This window comes from Rhinatrema bivittatum, chromosome 2 (assembly GCF_901001135.1).
Source record: "Rhinatrema bivittatum chromosome 2, aRhiBiv1.1, whole genome shotgun sequence".
NCBI lineage: Eukaryota > Metazoa > Chordata > Amphibia > Gymnophiona > Rhinatrematidae > Rhinatrema > Rhinatrema bivittatum.
Window position 1 is genome coordinate 576,270,094 of NC_042616.1, and position 24,817 is coordinate 576,294,910.

The following is a 24,817-nucleotide window of genomic DNA, read 5'->3' on the forward strand; positions in this document are numbered from 1 at the left end:
GGCTGATACAGGGTCTGGGTCCAGGCTGGGTCAGGGCAGGCGGCAGATAGCAGTGTCTGGGTCCAGGCTGGGTCAGGGCAGGCGGCAGAAAGCAGTGTCTAGGTTCAGGCTGGGTCAGGGCAGGCGGCAGATAGCAGTGTCTAGGTTCAGGCTGGGTCAGGGCAGGCGGCAGAAAGCAGTGTCTAGGTTCAGGCTGGGTCAGGGCACAGTAAGCAGGGCAAGGCAGGTCAGAAGGCCCGTAGGCCACACGCACACACAGAAGGCCCGTAGGTCACACACACACACAGAAGGCCCGTAGGCCACACACACACCGTAAGCAGAGCAAGGCAGGTCAGAAGGCCCGTAGGCCACACATACACAGAAGGCCCGTAGGCCACACACCGTAAGCAGAGCAAGGCAGGTCAGAAGGCCCGTAGGCCACACATACACAGAAGGCCCATAGGCCACACACCGTAAGCAGAGCAAGGCAGGTCAGAAGGCCCGTAGGCCACACAAGGCAAGGCAAGGAAAAGGCCCGAAGGCCGCGCAGGGCAAGGCAAGGAAAGGCCCGAAGGCCGCGCAGGGCAAGGCAAGGAAAGGCCCGAAGGCCGCGCAGGGCAAGGCAAGGAAAGGCCCGAAGGCCGCGCAGGGCTAGGCAAGGAAAGGCCCGAAGGCCGCGCAGGGCTAGAGCAGGGAGCCCAGGTGAGCTCGATGCCGAAGCACCGAGGCAACTGTCAGGCAGGGTTATAAGGACACACCCAGAGCATAGAGTGGACAGAGGAGATGGACGGGGCCTGTCCGGAAAGCCAGCACTAGAGGGACCCCTTGTGGTGAGGCGGTTGCACTGCAGCCAAAACTGTAACACAGCCAAAACTGTAACAGTACCCCCTCCTCAAGGCCTCCCCCTCCTCCTGGGTCCCATCTTAGCAGGGGGTACTCAAAGATGAAATCTGGCCCCTCCGAGGGCAACATCAGCTGGAGCAATTCAACAGGCTCAGATGGCTGAGTCAGAAAGTCTGTAAGTGGTACTGGTTTGAGCCCCTCCGGGGGTGGCAGCAGAACCGGTTGAGCAGGCTCTTCTCGGGGTAGTGCAGCAGGCTCGGACCCCTCTCGGGGCGATGAAGCAGGTTCGGACCCCTCTCGGGGCGATGAGGCAGGCTCGGACCCCTCTCGGGGCGATGAGGCAGGCTCGGACCCCTCTCGGGGTGATGAGGCAGGCTCGGACCCCTCTCGGGGCATTGTAGCAGGTTCGGACCCCTCTCGGGGTGATGAGGCAGGCTCGGACCCCTCTCGGGGCGATGAGGCAGGCTCGGACCCCTCTCGGGGCATTGTAGCAGGTTCGGACCCCTCTCGGGGTGATGAGGCAGGCTCGGACCCCTCTCGGGGTGATGAGGCAGGCTCGGACCCCTCTCGGGGCGATGAGGCAGGCTCGGACCCCTCTCGGGGCAATGAAGCAGGCTCGAACACCTCTCCGGGCGTTGTAGCAGGTTTGGACCCCTCTCGGGGCGTTGTAGCAGGTTCGGACCCCTCTCGGGGCGATGAAGCAGGCTCGGACCCCTCTCGGGGCGATGAGGCAGGCTCGGACCCCTCTCGGGGCGTTGTAGCAGGTTCGGACCCCCCTCGGGGCGTTGTAGCAGGTTCGGACCCCTCTCGGGGCGTTGTAGCAGGTTCGGACCCCTCTCGGGGCGATGAAGCAGGCTCGAACACCACTCCGGGCGTTGTAGCAGGTTCGGACCCCTCTCGGGGCGTTGTAGCAGGCTCGGACCCCTCTCGGGGCGATGAGGCAGGCTCGGACCCCTCTCGGGGCGATGAGGCAGGCTCGGACCCCTCTCGGGGTGATGAGGCAGGCTCGGACCCCTCTCGGGGCGATGAAACAGGCTCGGACCCCTCTCGGGGCGATGAAACAGGCTCGAACACCTCTCCGGGCGTTGTAGCAGGTTCGGACCCCTCTCGGGGCGATGAAGCAGGCTCGGACCCCTCTCGGGGCGATGTAGCATGTTCGGACCCCTCTCGGGGCGATGAAGCAGGCTCGGACCCCTCTCGGGGCGATGAAGCAGGCTCGGACCCCTCTCCGAGCGTTGTAGCAGGTTCGGACCCCTCTTGGGGCATGGTAGCAGGTTCGGACCCCTCTCGGGGCGATGAAGCAGGCTCGAACACCTCTCCGGGCGTTGTAGCAGGTTCGGACCCCTCTCGGGGTGATGAGGCAGGCTTGGACCCCTCTCGGGGCGATGAAGCAGGCTCGAACACCTCTCCGGGCGTTGTAGCAGGTTCGGACCCCTCTCGGGGTGATGAGGCAGGCTTGGACCCCTCTCGGGGCGATGAAGCAGGCTCGAACACCTCTCCGGGCGTTGTAGCAGGTTCGGACCCCTCTCGGGGCGATGAAGCAGGCTCGGACCCCTCTCGGGGCGATGTAGCAGGTTCGGACCCCTCTCGGGGCGATGAAGCAGGCTCGGACCCCTCTCGGGGCGATGAAACAGGCTCGGACCCCTCTCCGAGCGTTGTAGCAGGTTCGGACCCCTCTTGGGGCATGGTAGCAGGCTCGGACCCCTCTCGGGGCGATGAAACAGGCTCGGACCCCTCTCCGAGCGTTGTAGCAGGTTCGGACCCCTCTTGGGGCATGGTAGCAGGTTCGGACCCCTCTCGGGGCGATGAAGCAGACTCGGACCTTTCTCCGAGGGTTGTAGCAGGTTCGGACCCCTCTTGGGGCATGGTAGCAGGTTCGGACCCCTCTCGGGGCGATGAAACAGGCTCGGACCCCTCTCCGAGCGTTGTAGCAGGTTCGGACCCCTCTTGGGGCATGGTAGCAGGTTCGGACCCCTCTCGGGGCGATGAAGCAGACTCGGACCTTTCTCCGAGGGTTGTAGCAGGTTCGGACCCCTCTCGGGGCGATGAAACAGGCTCGGACACCTCTCCGGGCGTTGTAGCAGGTTCAGACCCCTCTCGGGGCGATGAAGCAGGCTCGGACCCCTCTCGGGGCGATGAAGCATGTTCGGACCCCTCTCGGGGCGATGAAGCAGGCTCGGCCCCCTCTCGGGGCGATGAAGCAGGCTCGGCCCCCTCTTGGGGCGATGCAGCAGGCTTGGATCCTCCTCGGGGCGATGCAGCAGGCGTGGCCCCCTCTTGGGGTGATGAAGCAGGCTCAGATGGCAGAGCAGCAAGGTTAGAAGTAGTGTACATGGAAGACACAGATTGTACTGCCAAGGGCTTGATACCTCGAGCCAAAGTCTGAAGCTCCTGATTTTGTTTCTGGGGGAGCATTTTAGAGAAGGCACAGGCAGTTCTAGGACGTCTAGGGAAGGTGCTCGTTACAGGCTGTTCAGCAGCTGTGGGAAGCAGAGCCCTGCTCGGGTTAATGAGTTCCATCTGTTTTTGTGCTTGCTCTCCTAGAACGGAAGTCCTAGAAGTTCTCTTGGCCAGGTAAGTTTTTGGTTTTCTTGGAGTATAAGCTGCTTTTTGGTAAAAAGTTTTGTGACAAGTTATGCTACAATCTTCTGTTAGCAAACTGTCCAGGGTGAAAACATTCCTAGCTGAGCCAGAAGCAGGGCAGAGTGTGATAGCTCTGGCTGAATCTTTCGGAGGAGAAGGTGGCCCGTTAGCTGTGCAGCGGGGGCAGGGTTTGCCTGGAGGCAAAAGACAAGGAAGACAGAGACACTTCCACCAGCCTGGTTTGGGAGAATTGCAGTTAAGGCATTCTTGGTATACAGACACATTCCTTTTGTGACAGTTGCTGCAAATCCAGTGCTCCTGGTCCGAGAGCTGACAAGCTAAACAGTTCAGGTACGTAGGATAATTCAGAGTTTGACAAATGGTACAGATAATAAAGCGTGGAGACTCACCGTCTGAATACTGAGTCCTTACTGTCTCTCCCAATGTAAATGGCTTCGGCATACTGTTACGACTGGGCTCCGGTCAGGAGTCGTGAACACCACCCAGAAGGGTGGCTCCAGATTGAGAGAGACAAGAATGGCTGATACAGGGTCTGGGTCCAGGCTGGGTCAGGGCAGGCGGCAGATAGCAGTGTCTGGGTCCAGGCTGGGTCAGGGCAGGCGGCAGAAAGCAGTGTCTAGGTTCAGGCTGGGTCAGGGCAGGCGGCAGATAGCAGTGTCTAGGTTCAGGCTGGGTCAGGGCAGGCGGCAGAAAGCAGTGTCTAGGTTCAGGCTGGGTCAGGGCACAGTAAGCAGGGCAAGGCAGGTCAGAAGGCCCGTAGGTCACACGCACACACAGAAGGCCCGTAGGTCACACACACACACAGAAGGCCCGTAGGTCACACACACACACAGAAGGCCCGTAGGTCACACACACACACAGAAGGCCCGTAGGCCACACACACACCGTAAGCAGAGCAAGGCAGGTCAGAAGGCCCGTAGGCCACACATACACAGAAGGCCCGTAGGCCACACACCGTAAGCAGAGCAAGGCAGGTCAGAAGGCCCGTAGGCCACACATACACAGAAGGCCCATAGGCCACACACCGTAAGCAGAGCAAGGCAGGTCAGAAGGCCCGTAGGCCACACAAGGCAAGGCAAGGAAAAGGCCCGAAGGCCGCGCAGGGCAAGGCAAGGAAAGGCCCGAAGGCCGCGCAGGGCAAGGCAAGGAAAGGCCCGAAGGCCGCGCAGGGCTAGGCAAGGAAAGGCCCGAAGGCCGCGCAGGGCTAGAGCAGGGAGCCCAGGTGAGCTCGATGCCGAAGCACCGAGGCAACTGTCAGGCAGGGTTATAAGGACACACCCAGAGCATAGAGTGGACAGAGGAGATGGACGGGGCCTGTCCGGAAAGCCAGCACTAGAGGGACCCCTTGTGGTGAGGCGGTTGCACTGCAGCCAAAACTGTAACACAGCCAAAACTGTAACACACACTACAGCAGATGCATTAGCAGCATGTCCTCCTGCAGCCTTGTAGTGCGTGTTGCTCATTTCTTTGCCTTATCTCTACCTTGCTCTGCCTTGACTTTTCCCTATCCTTGCCTTGCCTTATCATGCCTTGCTTGCGTGTTCCTGCTGTGTCTTAGACCCTTTGGGGCGGATTTTAAAAGGAGCGCGAATAGCCTACTTTTGTTTGCGCTCCAGGCGCAAACAAAAGTACGCTGGATTTTAGTAGATACGCGCGGAGCCGCGCGTATCTGCTAAAAACCTGGATCGGCGCGCGCAAGGCTATGGATTTTGTATAGCCGGCGCGCGCCGAGCCGCGCAGCCTACCCCCGTTCCCTCCAAGGCCGCTCCGAAATCGGAGCAGCCTCGGAGGGAACTTTCCTTTGCCCTCCCCTCACCTTCCCCTCCCTTCCCCTACCTAACCCACCCACCCGGCCCTGTCTAAACCCCCCTTACCTTTGTTGGGGGATTTACGCCTCCCAGAGGGAGGCGTAAATCCCCGCGCGTCAGCGGGCCTCCTGCGCACCGGGACGCGACCTGGGGGCGGGTCCGGAGGGCGCAGCCACGCCCCCGGGCCCGCCCCCGGAACGCTCCCGACACGCCCCGAAAACGCCGCGCGGTTCGGGCCCGCCCCCGACACGCCCCCCGACACGCCCCCCTCCGAAAACCCCGGGACTTACGCGAGTCCCGGGGCTCTGCGCGCGCCGGTAGGCCTATGTAAAATAGGCTTACCGGCGCGCAGGGCCCTGCTCGCGTAAATCCGCCCGGTTTTGGGCGGATTTACGCGAGCAGGGCTCTGAAAATCCGCCCCTTTGTGTCCTGCCCTGGTCTTGTCTGTCCATCTCTGCTTGACTTCTGGTTTGACCTTGGCCTTGGAGTTCATCTACACTTTTGATCCCCGCCTGCCCCGACCTCTGCCTGAACTGTGTTACTGCTTGATCTCTACCTGCCCCAACTTCTTCCAGGATCTTGGCATTGCTTGTTCTTCGCCAGCCCTGACCTTGGCCTGCTACCCAACTTCATCTGACCACTCCTTGCAGGACCCTTGCCTAAAACCTGCAGACCCATGGAACACAAGGGCTCAACCTGCGGGAAACAGAGCTGATATAGGTGAAGCCCTAGACCTAGTCCTAGTAATAGTATATCCACCTGCTGTCAATATGGGCCTAGTAGGTTCATTTGCTAGGCTCTATCAACCATGCCACAACCAAGGTGCACACTCCAAAAAGGCAGGAAACTCCCAAGCCTATGGTTGATTGGAGAGGAAACCCTAGCCAGCCCTCATTCTCTCCTCAACTACTTGTCTCTGTCAGTCTCAACTCCAATGGCACAGAATTTCACTTACAGGCTTTCCTGGATTCCAGTGCCAGGGGTAACTTCATAGAAGAAGCATTGGTACACCAGTACAATCTTCCCATATTGATCCTGGAGAACCCAGTCCCAATCTCCTTGGCCTACAGAGAACCTCTCCTCAGTCAGCTGTCTTCTGTTACCTTGTTGCTTACTCTTCAGATTTGGCTCTTGCACAGGAAATGTATCACTCTCTGTGTCTTAGCAAAGGCAGTCAACATGATCATCCTTGGCTTACCTGGCTAATCCAACACAATACTATCATAGATTTGCAAACTCTGCAACTTGCCTGCTAGGGAACCTTCAGTTGGCAACAATGCCTTGCTCAGATCTCTCTCCCAGTACCAGTGGCCCGGACTCCAACACCAGCCACAATATGCAGTGTTCTGCAAAAGGCATGCTGAGACACTGCCACCCTACAGTCCTATGACTCTCCTCAACCAACTTCCAGGGAAGATGCCCCTGAAGTGAGGGTTTACTTCCTGTCCACTCCAGAAATGGCAGCCATGATAAGCTACATCAAGGAAAATCTGGAGTGAAGATTTATCCACTCTTCTTCTTCCCCTGCATTGACTACAGAGGCCTCAATACCATAATCCACAAAATCAGGTATCTGCTGCCCCTGATAACTGAGTTTTTTGTTTGTCTGAAAGGGGCACAAATATTTACTAAGTTGGACCTCATAGGAGCCTATAACCTTATCTGTATAGGTGAAGGGGATGAATGGAAGATGGCATTCAACAACCTCAATGGGCATTATGAATTCTTAGTACTGCCGTTAAGCCTCTGCAATTCTCCAGTGTTCCAAGATATGTTTAATGAAATTTTCTACGATCTCCTCTACTCCTATATCTTAGTATACCTAATTAACATTCTCATTTTATCACATTCCTTGATCCAGCACCGCGAACATGTCAGACAAGTACTCCAGAGACTCCATGAAGCAACATTCACAGCCCCTAGAGGAAAGGAGTTCAAGCCATTGTGCAATGGGGACACCTCAAGGTCAGAATTAGAGCCCATGTTTAAAAGGTTTAATAGGATGTCCTAGTTCTTGGGCCCCTTTTCAAGGATTGCCACTATAATGACTGAGCTAAAACAGAAGTTGGGCAGGAGATTCCAGATAGAGCGAAAAAGCCTGAGTAGTTATGAATGAAGGTTCATCGTTGGTTCCAACTGAGCTGGAAAACCAAAGAAGCAGGAGGAAACTGCCAGATCAAAATTAAGTTCTAAAAACAGTAAAAATACTCCAGTATTGGATGATTTAAAATAATCATTTAGATGTTCACTCATCCTTTTCATTTATTTATTTTTTCAGATAGCCAAATAAGGAATGCACAGATGTTCAAGAAAACCAAAGAGGGAAATATTAGTTGTGTTTCTGAGTCTCAGAAAATCCAACCAAAAATAAAAGTCCCTTGGAAAAGAGCCAGCAATAATACCCTATCTCAACTTTCCAATATCTTGGCTGACCCAATGGCTCACTGGCAGTGCCATGTGCTGCCATGCAAGAAACAAGGGTTTGAGTCCCAGCTCTAGCTTTTGCTCTTCAGCCTGACTGTGATTGGGGATGCTGCAGAGACAACACCTCCTTCTCCCAGGCATTGCAAAGCAGCAACACCTATTGGTCAAAATCATGGCTGATCATGTACCAGGTTACAAAGGACGCAACAGTCTACCGTCCCTGATGAAAGACCAGTTGCTATAATGGTTGGGCTGGGCTGGAGTGATGAAAATTGTAAGATAGTAGGTAACAGAAGCAGAAGACCAAGTGATCCATTGATACTGTGCTGTTATTCCTGCTGACAATGCAAATATATATCCCAGTTGCCAGACGTAGCAACTTGACCACTTGTAAGATATCACTTCTTATCCAACTAAGTTTTTGTTTTACTCATTGGCTGTCTACTATCTTGGGTAGATAAGCAAACAAGATCCCATCTTAATGCAACATCCTGCTTACCTCATGTTCCTGTCCCCCCACCCCCCTCTCCTGCTCACCCCCTACCCCCAGCCACACACACACACACACACACACAATACCTTACACACAAACTCTGCAACAATCAAAAACAGCTACCAAAACTAGCGAGACTGTTATCTGAACATCCAGTCTCCTAGGTTGCTTACAGGTAAATCTTAAAAGGAGCCTATACTTAATTTCTATCGTACGTTCAAGTACATGTGTATTTAAAATATCTTTGCTGCACGTATGTATGCAGCCTTTACGCGCATATTTTAACAACATGTTAGCATAAGTGACCATATTGGGGGGGGGGGGGAGGAAGGGAGAGAGACAGAGAGGCTGTTTTTGCGTCGCTTTTAAAATCTAACTGGCTTAGGGCTTATGGGCCGAGAGACAAAAGATTTATGTGGTTGAAATCAACTTTTATTCATGTAAATCTAAATGATTAAAAATTCATTTCCCACCACCATCCCACTCTCTAGCTACATTTGTGTGTACTTAAATCTGTGTGCACTCAGATTTAGGAGGACAAAAAAGGGACTGGATCGGGGTGTACCTTTGGCATAGCTTTAAATGTAGCTGATTAGCATGATATTTAGCGCTAACTGGCTATATTTGGCCAGAGAAATTGAGGAACTGCAACCGCAGTCCTGTATCTGCCCAGCTACTGCCTAGCTTCTTTCCAACCTGATGCCCAATGTGCAAAAAAGGTGCCCTTAACTGCAATCCCCTTCCTTTCCCCAGCTCAAATATCTTGACCCCATTCCCCATCTTCCAGACCTCCACCCACACCCCTAGAACCCACAAACTCACCCCAAGTCTCCTCGAGGCCTCCTGGCAGGAGGACTCATTATTCTCTTCTGCTGGTTCAGCATCCATAGCAATGCTGGATTCCAAGCCAGCAGGAAGGAAGAGCGAGTTCTCCTGCCAGCTCGATTTGGGGTGAGTTTGGGGGATTCTAAGGTGTGTTGGTGGTGGTTGGGATGGGGGAATGGAGAAGACAAGATTATGGAGATGGGGAGGGAAAGGGGCTCTAGGGGCATTTTGTTGTAAATTCTTGGGTGATGGAAGGGTGTGAGGGAGGATCGTGTATTGTGTATTGTTTAGTTTTTCTCTGTTATTAAAAGGACTTAGCCAGGTAGCACTGATTTTCATCGCTAACTGCTTAAGTTCCACCAGGAGCCCAGCTGCACTAAATTTAACCAGTTCAAATTTGACCAGTTAGATTTAGATGAATTTTCTGCTGAAAGTTTACCTAAAGATAACTAGTTAAAATTTTCACTCAGAGGCTTTTTGAAAATTGACCCCTTACTGGGCAGTACCCATACCCAGCCACCAGCAGCCTGCAAGCACTGGTCAGGTTAGTTTCGGGATATTTTAGTCAGCTGGTACTTACCCAGCAAACCCTTGAACTTCAGTAATGCTAGATCAAGCTTTCTTTCACTATCGATCAGACCCTATCTGAAGCTGGGGTCTATGGCATGGCACTGATCTCTGGCTTTGCCCTCAACTCCCTGCCACTGAGAATGTTTGGTACGTATCCCATGCTTTTTAAGAGCACTGTTAACCCAACGGAGCGCACTGTTAACCCGCCATTGGACGTGCGTTTTCGACGCGCTAGCATTACCACTTATTCAGTAAGGGGCCGAAAATGCGCATCCAACCCCCCCCCCCCGAAACTAATATGCAAATACATGTTGATGGCCCTATTAGGTATTCCCGCGTGATTCAGAAAACAAAATGTGCAGCCAAGCCGCACATTTTGCTTTCAGAAATTAGCGCCTACCCAAAGGTAGGCGCTAATTTCTTCGGGCACCAGGAAAGTGCACAGAAAAGCAGTAAAAACTGCTTTTCTGTGCAACCTCCAACTTAATATCATGGCGATATTAAGTTGGAGGTCCCGAAAGTTTCGAAAAGTAAAAAAAAAAAAGAGAAAAGAACTTTTGAATATGTGCTAATTTTATCAGATATAGTCCTCAGTTTTGCAATATTCTGCAGAAAAGCTATTCAGGCCAGCTCAGGAGTATTCAGCGTTATTCTATAGAAATGAATTCCTGTACATAATTATTAGCATGGCAATAGAGGCCAGGATTGATGTTTTTGTTTTACTAATATAAATATGATATTTATTGCTTACTATTTTTCTTCTTTCCTATTCTTTAACATTATACAAATTCACAGAATCCTTGAACTCCCCTTGGGTAACATTGATATTTTTCTCACTGGTGTGCCGAGGAGCAAAAAACCCCTGCTTCTCTAATAAAGGGGTTTTTTCTGGTGGTACGTAATTATCTTCTCTCCCCCATGGATGTAGTTAAATTATACCACCCCCAATAAATTAGTAGTTTGTTGTTTCTGCTGGTGTATGCATGCAATCTGCATTATTTTTAACCAGTGTTGAACCCAGAAACAGTTATGTACATTTTTCATTAATGATGGAAGTCACTTACCGTATACAAAAGACAGATACAAATGTAGGGACCCCTTGGGATCTTACCAATTATTACAGTCCTAGCTAAGTGATAATAATGGTTCACTTCATGTAAAATAAACCCCTGCCAGAGTTTGCGTTAATGGAATGAACTAACGAGAGCAGAGAAGCATTTTGAGGTAGAGAACTAATCTGACTAGACAAGGCTGAAAGTTAAGTACCAGCAAGTTACAGTAAAGTAATCAGAGGAGTCTTACCTACAGCTCTGCAGGCGAAGAGCAGTGGGAGTGAGAATCGCCAGCCAGTAAAATCTGTGGAAGAGTATTTAGTGGGAGAGTATAGCGAGTAAAGATAAAACTCATATAGAGACTTCTAGAGTTATACAGAGTGCTTACAATGTCTCCACAGGGATAACAATAAATAATATTCTCAATTATTTTGGACTGGCAGTATGAACAAAGAAGAGAAGAGCAATACATAGGGGCGGATTTTCAGAGCCCTGCTCGCGTAAATCCGCCCAAAACCGGGCGGATTTACGCGAGCAGGGCCCTGCGCGCCGGGAAGCCTATTTTACATAGGCCTCCCGGCGCGCGCAGAGCCCCGGGACTCGCGTAAGTCCCGGGGTTCTCGGAGGGGGGGCGTGTCGGGGGGGGCGGGCCCGGTTGTCGCGGCGTTTCGGGGGCGTGTCGGCAGCGTTTTGGGGGCGGGTTCGGGGGCGTGGCTACGGCCCGGGGCGGTCCGGGGGCGTGGCCGCGCCCTCCGTACCCGCCCCCAGGTCGCGGCCCGGCGCGCAGGAGGCCCGCTGGCGCGCGGGGATTTACGCCTCCCAGAGGGAGGCGTAAATCCCCCGACAAAGGTAAGGGGGGGGTTTAGACAGGGCCGGGCGGGTGGATTAGGTAGGGGAAGGGAGGGGAAGGTGAGGGGAGGGCAAAGGAAAGTTCCCTCCGAGGCCGCTCCGATTTCGGAGCGGCCTGGGAGGGAACGGGGGTAGGCTGCGCGGCTCGGCGCGCGCCGGCTATACAAAATCCATAGCCTTGCGCGTGCCGATCCAGGTTTTTAGCAGATACGCGCGGCTCCGCGCGTATCTACTAAAATCCAGCGTACTTTTGTTTGCGCCTGGAGCGCAAACAAAAGTAGGCGATTTGCGCGCCTTTTAAAATCCGCCCCAGTAGTTGTGACATTCTCCATTTAAATGTGGAATTGCATTGTTTTAGAAGAAAATGTTTCTGGACATAAAGGGGTAGATTTTCAGAGCCCTGCTCGCCTAAATCCGCCCAAAACCGGGCGGATTTAGGCGAGCAGGGCCCTGCGCGCCGGTAAGCCTATTTTACATAGGCCTACCGGCGCGCACAGACCCCGGGACTCGCGTACGTCCCGGGGTTTTCGGAGGGGGGCGAGTCGGGGGCGTGTCGGGGGGCGGGCTCTGTCGTCGCGGCGTTTCGGGGGCGTGTCGGCAGCGTTTTGGGGGCGGGTACGGGGCGTGGCTACGGCCCGGGGGCGTGGCCGCGCCCTCCGTACCCGCCCCCAGGTCGCGGCCCGGCGCGCAGCAGGCCCGCTGGCGCGCGGGGATTTACGTCTCCCTCCGGGAGGCGTAAATCCCCCGACAAAGGTAAGGGGGGGGTGTAGACAGGGCCGGGTGGGTGGGTTAGGTAGGGGAAGGGAGGGTAAGGTGAGGGGAGGGCAAAGGAAAGTTCCCTCCGAGGCCGCTCCGATTTCGGAGCGGCCTTGGAGGGAACGGGGGGAGGCAGCGCGGCTCGGCGCGCGCAGGCTATACAAAATCGATAGCCTTGCGCGCGCCGATCCAGGATTTTAGTGGATACGCGCGGCTCCGCGCGTATCTACTAAAATCCAGCGTACTTTTGCTTGAGTCTGATGCGCAAGCAAAAGTAGGCTGATCGCGCTTCTTTTAAAATCTACCCCAAAGGGAAATTGCTGGAAGCATGAATGCCAAATGTGTAAAATGTGTCAGATTGTCCCTATAACGTTTCACTTTATGTTCAAGATAAAAAGAATTCCTTGTAAAACAATCTGTACTGCCTATTGATTTCAGTGTTGACCACCATAAACTTATGCCTGTGCTAGTAAGGCTTTGGAGCAGCAGTTTACCCTTTGTAAAATTATACCCGTCCTGAATACCCATATAGAGGACAATTCTCAAAGCAATGTATGCAAAAAGCTTTTTATCCATGTGAATCAGCTGTCCAAAAACCTGCCCTCTCTCATTATTAGCTAAAATGTCAGCATGTTCCGCAATGCTGTACTTTTAGCCGCATCAAGAGTAGGCGTTCCTGGGTGCATGTTTAGGTAAGGGGAGGTAAAGTACACATGTAGATGGAATTTTCCAGTCTACACGTGCATGTTTCAAGCAAAATTCTGTCCACACCTAAAGCAGATGCACGTGACATTCTGTACTTTATAAGCATGGTAACTTTCAGAAACATAGTACACGTGTTCTCTCCCTTTGAGTGGTGATGCAAAGCCTGCAAGTAAAAACTACATTTGATTTTTGTCCCAATGTGGACAATCTGAAAATTGTCCCATAATCAATAATTTTGCCAACTTATCTTATCAGTTGCCTGAGAAAGACCCATATCTTCTGTTAATTTCATTCAGTTCCTTTGCCCTATCTTCTTTCCAGTATATGGCTTATGTATCAACAGTGCAGCCACTATAATTTTACAATGAGATGTTGACGTTAGCGGATTGTCCCAGAGGGACCAGAATATATCTTTGTAGGCTCTCCTTTGTGCCTAGAAATTTGGCATTGGGCTATAGTATGTTTCATGGTTTGTTCTCATTGTCACAATCATACTCTGGTGAAGATCTTAATTTTCCTTGTGTGCATGGCCTGTTTTGATATAGATTTTCCTATAACAGAACTTCAGAAAAGAAAACAAAAGTGATATATGCAGAATCAGGAGAATAATAATATTATATTCCCGCAGAAAAAAGCTATCCAAAGTGGTTTACAACACATAGTTGCAAATTGTGGCAGATTCTCCCAGTCTGGCCACTAGATCCCGGTCCTTATAATACACTTAAACAGGAAGCCATCCATACTCTTCAGTCCCTCCCACCTGGAAGTTCTGATTGGATGATTCAGTGCTATTTATCCCAACTATTTTAAGTCACCATGGGATTCCGTTAGAGAGAAGTTAGAGTGCAAGATGTATTTTTTCCACACTCTGCTGAGGCCTCCTAGTCCCATTCAAAGGAGTTTCTTTTAGAAGTGACTCTCCCAGTGCATTCCCTTCCTGAGGATCCTTCTCCTACTTTTCAGAGAGATAGATTTTAAGCCTGATACCCCTTTGGGGCGAAGGGGCTCTTTTCAGAGGACCAAAGTCCTGTGAGCCTACTCTACTTACTAGATAGGCAAGCGCCAATGATGGATCCTGCTGCGAGAGACAGTGAGGGCAGAGAAGATATCTCTAACAAAGGCCACCTACCTACTCAAAATACATTCCTGTACCATCAGCCAACTGTAATCTCGCACTTCTGAATTATGGACTTTATTTTGCCTTAAACTAATTAGTAAATTATTATTTATCATCCAGTTCCTGGTCCCGCCTTTTCTTTTGCAGCATCTCCCTCTCAGGCATGCCACAGCTACAAAACACACAAGGGACACCCTAAAGTTCTTTCTCACTGTCTGGGCCATAGATGAGAGTCTCCCCCCATAGAAAGAATCCCACCCAGGGATCAAGAGTCAAGCTGGGAAGGAGTCAGCTAGCTGGAGCAGCCCTTGAGGTTCCAAATGTGATTGTGTGCCCTTGGGACTAAACACCCCAGGTAAGGGCTACATATAATATAAAGCATGCAATATAAAAAATTAAAATACAAACACGCCACCAAAAATAAACAAAGAGGGGTCCATATTCAAAGGGATTTACCTAGATACACTCATGAGTTATCCAGCTGAATGCCTTCTTTTGAATATCTTCAGAGGCGGACTGAAACATGTTGACCTCACAGGAAGGCTTGTAATTTGGTGCCCCCCCCCCCCCACCCCCAGTAAATGTTTCATCTCCTAACCTCACCAGCTTTTCCCTCCCATGTTGAAACTCATCAGCCTCCATCTGCCTTCTCCCTTGCACACGGTGGAAGATCATCAGTGTAGCAGCAATGTGCAGGGGAAGGAGCCGGTCGGAGGCTGGTGAGATTTCAGCATCCTATTGGTTGGTGCCCTGGGTGATTGCCCAATTATCCCGCCCTTTAATCCGGTCCTGAATATCTAAGGTACTTATCGAGCTAAATTTTATCCAGACAAGTAGATTATCCAGCTAAAATTTAGCTAGATAATGTAGGACTATTCCAGGGCAGAGCTAAGTTATCTGGCTAACTTAGGTGATGTTCAGCTGCATCTAGTTAAGTTAGCTAGATAGCTATAGATTTGCAGATTTGCCTCAGAGCATTCCTAAAGTTATCTGGCTACATGTGGCTCATTAATTTAAGGCTTAACTGGTATATTAAAAAAAATATAGCTAGTTAAGTGGCAACAATCGTTTTTTAAAAATTAGGTGCTCGATGTTTATAAAATGTGCCCTGCCAAGCCAAGAACCCTCCCACCTCCCAAATTCCTCCAAGTCCAGTTAAAAAAGAAAACAGCAATAGGATACCACTGGTCTTTCCCCTCTCCCCAGTTAGGCACCAGATTTAACTCAATTTCCCCCTCTCCCTCCCTGCTACCTCCCACCCCAAACCTAACTCTCCCACCCACTTGGTAACCTCACTAACCCCTTTCTGTGCCAGGATCATGGTCTGCTGCGATTCTGGTGGCTTCCAATTTTGCTATGACAGCATATTTTAATAAATCCAGGAAACTTACATATAATCTTATCACCAGCAAACTAAATTAAATCCAAACCTCAGCATCTCAGCAGGTTGACCACAAGCAACATCAGCAGCCTGCAATGCAGTCCAGCAACATGCAAATCAACCCTGACCTGCAGCAAAAAGACAAGTTTTAAGCTTCTTTCTGGAAGTCAGAAAGTTGAGATCTGATCTAATGTCAAAAGCTAAAATACTCTTCAAAAGTAGTTTGACAGCTGATCACGTCCTTGACTTAAAACAGGCCTTATACGTAGTCTTCATAAAAGGAACATTTGAAAGATCACCTTGGCTAGACCTCAATAGTTGGCTCACAACTCGCCATTAAATAGATAGAAGATTCCCATGCTCCTTAGAGCCTGGAACACCAAGGTCATTAATTTAAACTTGGTTAACAATAGCAAGCCAGTGGAGAGTGAGACTACGAAGCAAGGGAACTGCTCTTAGCCCACTGGGACACCCCAGTACCACTCTTGCCACCATATTCTGGACATCTGTAATCTACATGTGAGTCTCATAGGGAGACCCACATATACTTGTTCACTACTACATTGGGTGAGTTGAGAGGTGATCAGAGCTTGCATAACAGTCTTGCAGGAATTCATGTCTAAGTATGGAGACACTTTTCTTAACATTTTCAGTTTCAAAAAGGCATTAAGGGCGGTGAGGTGCACCTGGAATGCCTGGTTTTATAATATCAATAGTAAATTTCTGTCTAGACTGTATATATAATATAAGGATTCTACTATTTCTCATATGCTCCTAGTGACTTACACATAGATTAACACAAAACATTTATTATTACCAGTGCTCCCACCCCAGCATTAAATACAAACATAAAATATCACAGCAGATAATGACTGCAAGGCCCATCTAGTCTGTCCAGTGAAGGCCATACACCCCAGATGATCTCTGGTTTTTACTACACTTCTTCGCAAACAGGGATCTTCTGTGCTTATCCTATTCATTACTATTTTTGTCTCCATCACCTTCCCTGTAAGAGCCTTTGAAGCATCATCCATCACCTTTTCCATGTAGACATTTTCATATATTACTTCTGAGGCTGGTCTCTTGGAGCCTCATGTCATAATCTTGTTTTTCTCTAGAATTTCTTTTCCTCTGAAAAATATTTCCTTCTTGTGCATTATTTTATTTATACCTTTAAGTTTATAAAATGTCTCATTATCACATCCCATGTCTCTCCTCTATTGCATACATATTTAGATCCTCGGGACTCATGACACAGAGATTTTAGTGCAAAGCCTGCAGTTTCAATAGCCCTTTTCTAGATTGCCCCTACTTTGTCTATATCCTTTCAGAAGTTCTGTCATGTGAGATCTCACCAAAGATTTATACAGTGGCATTATCACCTCCTATTCTCTAATAGTTATGCCTCTCCCTGTCTACCCTAGCTATCAGGTTCCCATTTCTTAGGTACTTATGGGGCTCAGGTAGGGCTGAGCTGCAGGCATTGGCATTCAGGCTGGGCCAGGCGCAGAATGGAAAACACCCAGGCGGAAAGAAGGATAGACGACTACCGGCATGGTTAAAAGGTGACGTGAGAGAGGTTATAATAGTTAAAAGAACAACTTTCAAGAATGGAAAAGGGATCCAAATGAAGAAAATAGGAAACAGCATAAGCACTGGCAAGTTAGATGCAAAGCACTGATAAGGAAGGCAAAGAGAGAATTTGAAAAGAAGCTTGTCCTGGAAGCAAAAACTCATAATAAAAGCTTTTTCAGATAAATTTGAGGTAAAAAGACTACAAGGGAGTCAGTTGGACCATTAGATGATCAAGGGGTAAAAGGAGCACTTACAGATGACAAGGCCATAGCAGAAAGACTAAATTAATTCTTTGCTTTGGTCTTCACTGAGGAAGATGCAAGAGAGATACCCATGCCAGAAATGATATTCAAAGGCGATGATTCAGAGGAACTGAAACAAATCTCAGTGTACCTGTAAGATGTAATAGGGAAAATTGACAAGCTAAAGACTAGCAAATCATCTGGACCAGACAGTATACATCCCAGAGTGCTGAAAGAATTAAAAAATGAAATTGCAGATCCGCTATTGGTAATTTGTAAAGAATCATTAAAATCATCTATAGTACCTGAAGACTGGAGGGTTGCCAATGTAATGACAATTTTTAAAAAGGGATTCATGGTGATCCAGAAAACTACAGACCAGTGAGTCTGACAACTGTGCCAGGCAAAATAGTAGAAACTATCATAAAAAACATAATTATTGAATATATAGATAGGCATAGTTTAATAGGAAAAAGCCAACATGGATTTAGCCAAGGGAAGTCTTGCCTCAACAATCTGCTACATGTTTTTTGAGGGCGTATATAAAAATATGGATAAAGGTAAGTCAACTGATATAATATATCTGTATTTCCAGAAAGCATTTGACAAAATCTCTAATGAGAGACTTCTTAGGAAATTGAAAAATCATGGGACCGGGGCAGTGACCTATTGTGGATTAGGAACTGGTTAAAAGAAAACAGAGGGAACAAGATCTTGAAATGAAAGTGGGCCTGAAATCTTGGGATAAATTTTGGGGTAAGTCCATCTGTATTTCTTTGTCTGCCTCAGTCACCCAATCTTTGCTTTCTATTGCCCATCATACGATTTGGACTCCAATCAAAGTTGCGAAAGTATCACATACTAACAAGGTTCAATGTCGGTCATATAAGAGGAAAGTGGGAATTTATCGCATATGCTGTTCTTTTCTGCTAACTTATCCATATTTTGGCAGCGAGTGTGGAACCATATTTGTGAAGTACTTCACTTTGAAGAACATTTTAACTTTTCAAATTATTATTTGGAAATCCTTGGTATTACAATCCCTATTGATTAACAAAGAAAGAAAACTTGTTGATGTTTTAATTTCAACTGCTTTAAAATTGATCCTCCTTCATTGGAAGAACAACACAGTGTTGCATGTCAATATGTGGTGGAATATAGTCTGTACATTTTCCAAATTTGAGTTGGCTGCTGGTGATAGGACTAGCACCACACTTGCCTAAGACAGAGATGGGATCCACTGATAGACATAAAATCATACCACACAAATACCAGTTTTGACTTTCACTGTTAGAACTGATATTTCTCATGCTTATGTCTTGTCTCAAATTGATTTTTTTGTTATTTTCTTTCTTGCTGTTTGTTAATTATGCTATGCGGTATGATTTTATGTTTTCTTCTGTATTTCAAACAATTGTGAACACACACACACATAAAGATTGCAAACAGATAGTAGAGCTAAATGTTGAAGTTTAAAAAATGTTATAAATGCCTCAGCAAGGTTTCAGCTTGTGTTGGACAGTAAAAAGAGTAGAGGTGGTCGAGATGGTGCTCCTGCTCAGCAAGTTCAAACTTGTGCTAAGTCAGTTTCCAGATCAGTGCAGGACAGTAAAACTGGAGTCATTTCGACTGGAGAGATTTTTTAAAGCACACGTAACAGCAGAATCAAGGCCAGTATCAGCAAAATCAGCATCGCTATTAATACCATCAACTTAAACCTCAGTTTTAATGGTGAAGACCAAAAGAGAGCTGAAGAAAACATTGAATAAGGACAAAGGATACTTGGATATTGAGAATTTGAGAGTACAGTCTGAGATCAGATGAGCTCTGTGATATCGCATCAAGAATTAGCAGACTAAAGGGTAGATTTTAAAAGAAGTGCGCATGGCCTACATGTGCGCACACTACCCGGCGTGCGCACATGTACACCCATTTTATAACATGCACACGCACGGGGGTTGGCGCACGCAAGGGGGTGCACAATTGTGTACCTTGTGCGCGCTGAGCCGTGCTGCCTTCCCCCGTTCTCTCCCCCTAACCTGACCTTCCCACCCCTTCCCCTAACCTTTCCCCCCCAGCCCTACTCTAACCCTCCCCAAAATGTTTATTTTACCTTTTGCGCTTGCCTCCGGGCAGGCGCAAGTTGCGCGCGCCAGCACGCTGCCGGCAAGCGATCCTGCAACACAGCGGCAATGGCCGCACTGTCGGAGGCCTCTGGCCCTGCCCCTGCCCCTGCCCTGCCCCTGGAATGCCCCTTTTGTAAAGCCCTGGGACGTACACACGTCCTGGAGCTTTACGCGCGTCGCCGGGCCTTTTTAAAATAGGCCCGGCGCGTGTAAGACAGGTTATGTGCGTAAATCCTTTTTAAAATCCGGCCCAAACTGTTTTGGGTTTGGGCTGCAGCAAAAGGTGTGGTGAACACCACCTCCAGAAGTGGTGCAGGAAGGTAAGGCTGGAACTAAGTGTGGGTGGTCTGGTGAGGCTGGAACAGGAGCAAGCGCAGATTGTGCTGGAGCTCAGGGATGGAGTGAAACTGGAATGGTGCTCTGGAGCGAAGTGCAGGCTGGACTGGAGCTCAAAAACTGGAACTGCATGCAGGTAAGGGTGGAACTGGAACACAGATACAGAATATGGGTAAACGTGGAACTGGATGCGGGTAGGAGTGAACTGGAACAACTGGAACAGACTGGACTGGATGCTGGTAAGGGTGGAACTGGAACGCAGGAACAGAGTGAAGGTAAGCGTAGAGCTGGATGCAGGTAAGGGTGGAACTGGAACGCAGGAACAGAGTGAAGGTAAGCGTGGAGCTGGATGCAGGTAAGAATGGAACTGGAACGCAGGAACAGAGTGAAGGTAAGCGTAGAGCTGGATGCAGGTAAGAATGGAACTGGAACAATAGAGCTAAGTGCTGATTAGGATGGAACTGGAACGCAGGAACAGAGTGAAGGTAAGCGTGGAGCTGGATGCAGGTAAGAATGGAACTGGAACTCTGAAATTGAGTGCCAGGGCAAGAGAGGCTAGGACAAGACAGGACTAACCAGGACAAGGACTACACAAAACATGGAACATAGAATGCCTAAAGGCAGTGTAGGCAAGGCAGAGAGAGGCCTAGAAACAGGGAGAGACCTAGGAGTCTCAGGCTAGGCCAGAGGCTAGGAAACAGGGAGGCCTGGAAACAGAAGATACGTTTGATACCAGATAGAAAGAGATTTAAATGTGAGCTTAAAACATGGCTATTCAAAAATGCATATAAACTAACTTAAAAACATTAGAATGTAGAGAACCAAAATAACAAGAAGGACGAGAGATATTATTAATTGAAGCATGAGGAATAAAAATTTAACGAGAGAATGTAAGAATCTAAATTACAAAATACTGAATATTATGTGATATGTCTTATTTTAATTTCCTGTACTACTACTGTCTTAGATCTTTAGTAAGCGGTCTATTATGTATTGGAAGATTTCACTTGATATATGTTAATTCCTATTCATGAATACTACCTCTGTAAACTGTCATTATTTGCTGATTTATAGTTATGAATGTTACTCCTGTAAACCGTTGTGATCTGTATATGGAAAGACTGTATATAAAATGTCTAAGTAAATAAATAAATTAAAAATAAGAGACCTGGAAGTCTAAGGTAGGCCTGACAGGACAGGCAAGGGAACCAGGAACAAGGATCAAGGAAACAAGAGTCAGAAGGCCCGGAGTCCATGAGGAAATACAGAGAATGGCCTGGAAAGGCTGCAAGGCACAGGTGGCTAGAACAAGGGAACTCGATGCGGAAGCACTGAGGGGAAGGACAAACTGAATTAAGTAGGGCAGGAGCCTGGGTGAGCTATAGGCAGGCAATGGGATTGGGAGCTCCTGAAAGTCCCCTGCTGGCACAGAGGCTGAAGCACAGGCTAAGGACAGGAGCCAGAGAATGCGGGAGAATAGTTTGGTGTCGAGCTCACTGGGGTCCTCTGGAGAAGGCCGCACAGCGGCTGGAATCACAACACTAACATGGGTCTTGCAATCCTTATCTACCATTATTTTCTTTTTGTGTCTTGTTAGGATCCTGAATCCTCATCTATCCATAATTTGGCATATAATACATTTTATTACCAGATAATAGAAATTACAAAGAACCCCTGTGCTGAAAATCTTAAATTATTATAAGTTATTCTAAAACATGATCAATGATGTTCAAGAATAAGACGATCAATGTATCCAAGCGAGTGCAGAGTGGTGCCTTCTGTAACAGAAGATAACATACCACCTGGGACCCTCACCGGTTTCACAAGTAAATGAAAAGAGAGAATGAGTGATGAGAGAAGTTGCCCTGAAGAGCAAGAAGGAATAAACTTGAGCTGAGAGAGAGACTGCCCTGAAGTGCAGCAATACAGGAGATAGTGATAGAGCCAAAGGATACAGTGGAAAAGAGGAAGGTGGTGAACAGGGAGTTTGGTGATCTATTCAAGATGATCACTAAATCTATTCAGAGTTTGAGCCATGCTTTGAACTTAAAAATTCTTCTGTTTATCTATTTGGATTACAATAAACATTTATTTTATTGGAGCACGTCAGGTGTGGACATTGGATTTTTGGACAGCGTTAGAAGCATTATAAGTTATCCTATCCCCAGCCCATGCCCAGAGACTGATTCTACCCCACCCTGGAGCTGCCAGACTGGGGCTGGGAAGGTAGCCACTTGGCACAGGGGTTACAGTTGTTTAGAAGATTATATATTTAGAAGGCTTTGACAAATAGCATACATATTATTCCAAGTTGGAAAGGAGAGTATTCAGGAGGCCAAATAGCGGTAGCAAGATCAACAATGAGTATATAATGAGGCTTTTGGGACTAGTTGCTCCCTGAGGAGCAGAATGCATTATCAGACTCATTAAAATATGCATCTCTTTTTGTACATGCAAAATTGCAGCTCTGACATTGATTTCCTATACAAAGAGGTAGAGGGAGCAAGCTTAAGGAGTGAAGTCCATGCAACCTTAGGGCAAAAATACAAAATTTCTTACCACAATTCAATTCCAGACCTGCCTCATTAGCATACTTTCAAAAGCATTAATTTGGCTTGTTTCCATAGAAATCAGTGGTAGGTAAAGCTCCAGCCACAAACAAACACAGAAATATGATTCATCTCAATTCCAAAAAAACATAAAACGCCTGCCAATAAGTTACAAGCATGAATAACTGTTCATATGCAAATTCAGCATGGGTTAAAATGTAAAGAGATCTTTCTTCAAAGAGTTTAGACTCCTAATTATTGGAATTAGGCTCCTAAATTTACTAGGGCTGACTTCCTAAATTTAGGCTCCTACTTTCATCAGGGTTCTAGATTTAGGGACCTAAAAGGTGGGTGGCTATGGGGGTGGAATTAGGGTGGAGAAACGAAGTTAGGAGCTTAGCACTGATTTTCAGAACTAGGCACCTAATGTAGGAGCTAAAATCTAGGCAAATTTTATAGCAGGCCTAAATTTAGGCCTCTAAATTTATGTGAATTTTCAGCTGAATACTTCGGTATCTAAGTTCAATTGAAAATAGGTGCCTAACTTATGAACCTAATTTAGAAGCCTCAATTTAGGAGCTCAGCTTTTTCTTTAATATCAGCAGTGGTGCACTGAAGGGGGGCAAGGGGGCCAATGCCCCTGGGCACAAGGCAACAGGAGGGCACTGATGGCCGATATAGGGAGGCACATATGGCCACCGGTGGACCTCATCCCTCTGTCTGCTGAGCAGGGAAATGTGTTTTCTTTTTTATCCTTATTAGTTTTAATTATTGGGTGTTATTTGATATGTGTGCTGTTCTGAAATATTTTATTGGTGCTTGGGAAATATTTAAAAAATGTATATGATTTTAATTAATAGAAGTTATTCTATTTGTCAATAGTTTTCAAATTTGCTTTTATTAGTATGGTTTTACTATTATAATTGATGCTTTATGCTTTATGCTTCTTGATTTTATTTGTTTTATGAAAAACGGTGGTTCTGTTTTTCCATTGTTACACACAGAGTTATGAGGAGAGGTTGAAGGACCTAAATATGTATACCCTGGAGAAGAAGAGGAGCAGAGGAGATATGATACAGACCTTCAGATACCTGAAAGGTTTTAATGATGCACAATCAACAAACCTTCTACGTCCGAAAGAAATCAGTAGAACTAAGGGTCATGAAATGAAACTCCAGGGAGGATAACTCAGAACCAACGTCAGGAAATATTTTTTCATGGAGAGGGTGGTGGATGCCTGGAATGCCCTTCTGGAGGAGGTGGTGAAGACCAAAATGGTGAAAGATTTCAAAGGGGCATGGGCTCAACACTGTGTATCCTTAAAGGCTAGAGGATGGAAATGAAGAAAAGAGATGTGAATCGTGTGCCCAATCGTCTTAACGATCAGGTTCGGATGGTGGGAGGGAAAAATCGGATTGTTAGAGATTGTGAATTGGAATCGTTCCGATTCCAATTCACATTGTTAATTTTTTAGTGAGGCCTGAGCAGATAAACAAAACCCCACCGAACCCCGCCCCTCAAAAAAAATGTTAAATTACCTGGTGGTCCAGTGGGGGGGGGGGGGTCCCCGGCACGATCTCCCGCTCTCGGGCCATCGGCGCCATTTTGGCTACCACTGATAAAAAGGCGCCATGGCCCGAAAAAAAAAAACCCACCCGACCCTTTTCAAATTACCCCTTTGCTTCTCCCACCCTCCCGACCCTCCCAAAAACCTTTTACATGTACCTGGTGGTCTAGCGGGGGGTCCGGAAACCATCCCTTCGATCGTGCCGGTGCCGGTGCTCGAGGTTTCAAAATGGCACCGATTGCCTTTTCCCTTACCTTGTCACAGGCCTTTTCTGATTCGGATCTCCTCCACATCTATCATGGTAATTGCTCCCTTTCTGATTACACTATAGAATTCCATATCTTAGTTATGGAGCTCCATTGGAGTGAGAATTGCCTCAGCTCCATCTTCCTGGACAGACTATCATCCCGTATTAAAGATGAACTAGCAGCCTGTGAACCTCCTGGCTCCTTGGACTGCTTTATTGACTTGGCCAGAAGGATTGATCATCGGCTCCAGGAACAGAATAAGAGTTACAACTCTCCCGGAGATACATGTCCGTCACACACCAACCTCGGCATCCTTCTCTTCCTCTTCAAGTCTCCTCTTCTCCTGGAACCCTGATGGAGAAACCAATGCAACTGGGGTGTAGCCGGCTAACCCTGGAAGAGTGCCTTTGGTGCTGCCAGGCCAGATTCTGTCTCTACTGTGGCAAGGCAGGCCATGTAATAGCACGCTGCTCAGTAAGACCAGTAAACTCTCGGGCCTAGGATACAGTGGGGGACTGATCCTAGGCCTCACCTCTCCAGCTCCCCCATTAACGATTCCTGTAACATTCCCTTTAAATTCTGCCAGGACTTCATCATGCAAACCATAATAGATTCTGAGGCAGGTGGAAACCTCCTCCTGAAGGCTCTTGTGGAACACCTCCAGATTTCTACGTTTCTCTGCCCAGGTCCATTGGTCCTCTCATCAATCCACGGGGATCCTCTCCCGGGAAGAGTTACCCGCATTTTGGCTCCCTTAAAGCTTTGCAC

General features: G+C 48.2%; 1 long non-coding RNA gene across 2 annotated transcripts in view; it reads left to right on the plus strand.

The window, feature by feature from the left end:
• Positions 1–24,817, plus strand: part of LOC115086215 — a 49,753-nt gene that overhangs the window by 13,863 nt on the left and 11,073 nt on the right. The window lies entirely within an intron of this gene.